The sequence below is a fragment of the Protopterus annectens genome, chromosome 9.part0, assembly GCF_019279795.1.
Source record: "Protopterus annectens isolate FY-2018-M chromosome 9.part0, PAN1.0, whole genome shotgun sequence".
NCBI lineage: Eukaryota > Metazoa > Chordata > Ceratodontiformes > Protopteridae > Protopterus > Protopterus annectens.
In genome coordinates, this window is record NC_056743.1 from 1,552,605,200 (window position 1) to 1,552,611,199 (window position 6,000).

Here is a 6,000-nt window from a genome sequence, read left to right on the forward strand (position 1 = left end):
CCCTTTTGTCAAGCAAATACCCCACCTAATTACAATATAGACAGGAACACCCCCTCCCAAGAGTAGTGGTACGTGATGTGGTTACTTATGTTGAGACCAATTTGAACTTCGACCACCCTGTGTCAACAGTGGTGAGAAATTCCTTCTGTGTGACACAACTCCTAAGTAAGGGCATGGCATCCAGATCAAAGGACATTATAATTCCATTGTACTCAGCCCTCATCACACCAGTATTTGAGTCCAGTGTACACTTTTGCATGTACATCACCAGACATCTGCAACAGCTGGAGCAAACCCAGAGTTTTCACCTGGAAGATACAAGTTATAAAAACAAGTCCTACACAGAATTATTGAAAGCACTATCACTGTATTCTGTCTCCTACAGACTACTAAGGGGAGATCTGTGTCTGTCCTACAGGGCAGTGTACCATCAGGCCTTGCTGGAAATGTGACATTTGTAAAACAAACTGCACAAGGGATCAGTCATTCCAAGGATCTTAACCTAGCCTGTGACATACATAAATCATGTTGGAGACATAGATACATCTCTCAGACATTAACCCTTCTCTGGAACAAGCTTCCCATTCATGTAAAGCAAAACCCTTCCCTGATTCTCTTCAAGTGCAGCCTAAGTCAGTGGATGTGTAATCAAAAATTTACTCCTGGGGTGGGCCCCATGTCACTTATGGACAGAGGCAGTTGGTATTACATACCATAGCATAGGCTCATATCTCTGCGAACTTTATTCACATACTTATTGAAAATTGTTAAACTTGTGTTAAATCTGTCTAGGCTTGTATGGACTCTTGAGCCTTAGTCTAATACTGTCATATTAACCTATGAACATATGAAGTGCAATTATAGCCCCAGTACAGCTATAGTCTGACTGTACTGCATCATGGATGTGCCATTACATCATATCAGTATTACTACTTGTTAGAAAAATATGTAATAGTAATATGCATGCTTAGTGCATTTAGTGCATTCGAGATTTAAAAGGGTTAATACATTTATTCTGTTCACACTGCAGGAATCTGCACAGCCATTAGAAACTTAACAAGAAGCATTCTATTTTCTGCTAATGTCAGCAAATAACAAGATGTAATTCATTTCTGCTGATGTCATGAAAATTAACAAAGGGATATTGATTTCTGCTTATGCCATGAGAAAACATGCAGCTGCTAGAAGCTATTGATAAAGAAAACAATAGATGCTTGAAAGTTTAAACCGTAGTCAGCATTACTTGTACTAAAGCTAGAAATGTACCTTGAATCTAGGTAAAATGTAACACGTATTAGAACAGTACAATAGAAGAATTGAAATGCTGAAATGGACTGACATAAACCCAAGGCCAGGTTGTTTTTCTCAAAATGTTTTTGCAGAATGACAGATATTTTAACTTGGTCAGCAATAAGTCTAACAATATTTTCTGTAGAACATACAGAAAGCTGTGTCTAACTATGTCAGCAATAGAATGTGACATTTTCTATGTGACAGGAAGAGAACAGTATAAGTATAACCTACTAGTCATTAATCATTTAGACAAACCTTGTGCCTACATGCTTTGTCTCCTTGCTGCAAGTAATAAAGGGTGCCTTGCTTGAACCTAACATGAATTGGTCTTTGAAGTTTTTTCCTTTGACACCACTTGATAGTTTGCATGAACATGTATGGATGTATGTCAGGATTACATGGCAGTATAACATTTTAACTGGCAGTTTCTGGGGACAGTGATCATATGACATATGCCTTGAGGTTTGACATGTGCTTATAGAGGGTGCTCTATTTATTATTTGGTATGTGTATAATATTACAGTGACAACTTCCTCGATCATTGACTTTTCACTGCTGTACTTTCTGTGCACATGGGCATAGCTGATGCATTGGCATTATTCTCACATACTGCTGTACCATTCATTATAATGGATCATTTCTTAATTCCACATCAATTACTGATGCTTTAGACAATATCCATTAGTATTACATGTGTCAGATGCATGCTATACCCAGGTGTGTGTAGGGAATCCACTCATAATAGTGTGGTGTTTGTAAGTGTTGTTATCTGTATGGCTGCTGCCTACCTCCACCAGGGATGCTTTAGTCAAGTGTATCACATTTGGCACAGTGAGCTCCCACACATCTGCTAGGCCATACAGAACTATTCTTTGAGATGTAAACCCATTAGGATTTGACAGTGCAGACCTCCCTTCAAGTTGCTCTACTAGATGCTTGTGTGATATGTCTTTCTGTGTTGTACCTAGTAAATACAAAGCTCAATGATGACAGTGATGGCATGGGTTTGATTCTTGCAGGTGGTGATTGTGGCTTATGTGTCATGAAATCCTATCAACTGTTCATGATTGGTCCTGATTTTAAATACAATTTTAACAATCTCCCTCCTCCAAACACTGGTCATTTTGGGGAAGGGGTGGTGAATTGTACTTACAGAATACTGACAATCATTACAGTTGTAGATGTCTGCTGCTGAAGAACATATAAAAAAGTTACACTCGTGTATTCTGTCAATGCCACAGATTAATGGTGGTAATATTGTAAAAGTGTTCATGATTGCCCCTGTTTCTGTCTACATTCATCCAAGAGTCTGTTGCCATGTGTCCCCGATTGGTCGAAAGTTATAGTGGCTTGTTAGACATATTCAAGCAAGTCATTTTGCAGATCTTGAGTATGCACATACCCCTAATTTACATACCATTCTTGCTAAATGCTCTCTCCAGTGAGTATGTCAGTGATGTTTATATCCCAACCATTCACCTCCAGTGACATGTGACCTTATGTGACCATCACAGATATAGATACCTCTCAACCTCTTAGAGCAAAAACTCTGGACAAAGCCACAAATAATGGGTGACAAAGGCACAAAAATAGGGATACTTTTTTAAATATTCATCTTGCAAACCTAGAAGGCTGATAGAATAACAGGTTATGAATTGAAATGACAAACCTTGTGCCTACACGCTTTGTCTCCTTGCTGCAAGTAATAAAGGGTGCCTTGCTTGAACCTAACGTGAATTGGTCTTTGAAGTTTTTTCCTTTGAAACCACTTGATAGTTTGCATGAACATGTATGGATGTATGTCAGGATTACATGGCAATATAACATTTTAACTGGCAGTTTCTGGGGACAGTGATCATATGGCACATGCCTTGAGGTTTGACATGTGCTTATAGAGGGTGCTTTATTTATTATTTGGTATGTGTATAATATTACAGTGACAACTTCCTCGATCATTGACACTTAACTTTTCACTGCTGTACTTTCTGTGCACATGGGCATAGCTGATGCATTGGCATTATTCTCACATACTGTTGCACCATTCATTATAATGGATCATTTCTTAATTCCACATCAATTACTGATGCTTTAGACAATATCCATTAGTATTACATGTGTCAGATGCATGCTATACCCAGGTGTGTGTAGGGAATCCACTCATAATAGTGTGGTGTTTGTAAGTGTTTTTATCTGTATGGCTGCTGCCTACCTCCACCAGGGATGCTTTAGTCAAGTGTATCACATTTGGCACAGTGAGCTCCCACACATCTGCTAGGCCATACAGAACTATTCTTTGAGATGTAAACCCATTAGGATTTGACAGTGCAGACCTCCCTTCAAGTTGCTCTACTAGATGCTTGTGTGATATGTCTTTCTGTGTTGTACCTAGTAAATACAAAGCTCAATGATGACAGTGATGGCATGGGTTTGATTCTTGCAGGTGGTGATTGTGGCTTATGTGTCATGAAATCCTATCAACTGTTCATGATTGGTCCTGATTTTAAATACAATTTTAACAATCTCCCTCCTCCAAACACTGGTCATTTTGGGGAAAGGGTGGTGAATTGTACTTACAGAATACTGACAATCATTACAGTTGTAGATGTCTGCTGCTGAAGAACATATAAAAAAGTTACACTCGTGTATTCTGTCAATGCCACTGATTAATGGTGGTAATATTGTAAAAGTGTTCATGATTGCCCCTGTTTCTGTCTACATTCATCCAAGAGTCTGTTGCCATGTGTCCCCGATTGGTCGAAAGTTATAGTGGCTTGTTAGACATATTCAAGAAAGTCATTTTGCAGATCTTGAGTATGCACATACCCCTAATTTACATACCATTCTTGCTAAATGCTCTCTCCAGTGAATATGTCAGTGATGTTTATATCCCAACCATTCACCTCCAGTGACATGTGACCTTATGTGACCCTCACAGATATAGATACCTCTCAACCTCTTAGAGCAAAAACTCTGGACAAAGCCACAAATAATGGGTGACAAAGGCACAAAAATAGGGACACTTTTTTAAATATTCATCTTGCAAACCTAGAAGACTGATAGAATAACAGGTTTTGAACTGAAATGAATTTTATGAAGGATATTAAATCTGAAACTCAAATCTTTACCATTATTTTTGGACTTCAGTGCTCAATAATTCGCCAGAAAAACACAATTTAATGAGAAACACACCAAAAATATGAGGGAAAAATCTGGGTGGTCTGTGAAAATCTGGATAGTTGAGAGGTATGCAGATATACTATAATGTGCGTTTTTATCATAGTACAATTACTCAGGAGGTATTAGCAATGCGTACTGTGCTGTCTACATATGTACTTAATGTTATGCTACTGAATTTTTCTGGAAGTGTGCATACATTAACATATCCTACTTTGGGGACAGTGACATATTTACCATGCTCTCTTATTCTTTATTCATTCCTATCATTCATGACTCTGCCCATTTTCATCAACACATTTTTCCCTACCCAGTGTACATTTCCTTGTATTTGTCCTTCCTGTTTAACCCCCTCCCCCTCCATTATTTCATTACTGAAATAATTTTTTTATTGTTCATTGCACTGAGTACATTTTCCTTTGCTATGTTAATGCTGCTGGTATTGCAGAATTTTAACCCCTGTCATGTGGCTTGTCATTGTGGCTGTCCACGCAAACTAGCCAAGCAAGTCTGGTCATAAGGAAACTTGAATTCATCCTCTCTATGCTCAGTTTCCTGGCTGGTGACACTGTTGCTGGCCATGAAACCATGCTTGTATTCATGCAAGCATGATGAACAGCACGAGTATGCGATTAGTGCTGCTGCTCATCACACTAACACGTAAACACACGAAGCCTACATGAAGTTTATTGAATCCCTGAGTAGATTTATATCAAAATAGAGGCAACTATTGCAATAATAATGATACTTATGCAATAGTAGATGTTGAAAATTGAGCATTTGTAGAGGTGCATTAGTGGATTTGTCAGATAGATAACATCATGGGATTAGTGCTTTGAAATTCATAGACATTGAGATGAAGAAAGGAATTAGGTAGGACAGAAAATGTTAATACTGTAGTTAAGAGGTGGGGTATAAAGCAGGTTCAGAGATATATGTATATGGTTATTGTAATGTTTATATCAGGAGTATAGAGGTGGAGGTGAGCAGTGTTACAAAACAATGCACTACATAGCTGGAAAATGCTAGTGAAACTATTCAGGTATTTCTGAAGACTGGTTGTGGGGCATAGGATTCTGAATGAAGAGAAATGGTTTTATGATATGGCAAGCTGACGATAACAGTAACTTTTATCCTGAAGATATACAGGACAAGATCCAGTGGTTTAATACCTGAAGTTTTAGTTGTTTTTTAAACGAGTTTGCATTCTGAATAGATTTCATTGCTACAATATTTGAATAAAGTGTCACCTGTAGTATCAGATGATTTGGTTATAGTGATCAGTGATTTTTCTCTAGAGCATAATTTTTTTCAAGAGAGTAATATTGAATTAAGTTATTAAGGGCTGGCAGTTTTCTGGTTTGTAGAGAAATCTGTGTACTGTTGTTAGATAAGAAAGAGCTATGTGATATGGTAGTTTCACTGAGGGCTAGGCAATAGTTAGATTTTAGTGTTCTATAGTTAAATTTTACTGCAAATGTGGCTATTTCATTATAACATTGCTCGATTTTGGACAGTTGTAAGACTTGAAGG